A 277-nucleotide genomic window follows, 5' to 3' on the forward strand; every position below is an offset into this window, starting at 1 on the left:
CCTCCGCCCCCGCCGGTCAGGCCGGGGCAGAGAGGCCGCACGCGAAGGGCTGCTGCCCGCACTGGAACTGCAGGTACAGCGTGAACTACAGAGCGGGGGACTCCAGGCAACTACAGGCAGCGTTTCCTCTCCCCATCTCCCTCCTTTCCTCTCCACCCCTTTGAGCTTTCCACATAGTCCGTCGCCAGGCGACACAGGTGGTCTATCAACCACGGGGGCCAGAGAGGAGCTGACCCACCCGCCTGCCCACCCCCTGCCCCTCCCCTTTCCCCCCGCC

Source organism: Buceros rhinoceros, unplaced genomic scaffold (assembly GCF_000710305.1).
Source record: "Buceros rhinoceros silvestris isolate BGI_N320 unplaced genomic scaffold, ASM71030v1 scaffold38564, whole genome shotgun sequence".
Taxonomy (NCBI): Eukaryota; Metazoa; Chordata; class Aves; order Bucerotiformes; family Bucerotidae; genus Buceros; species Buceros rhinoceros.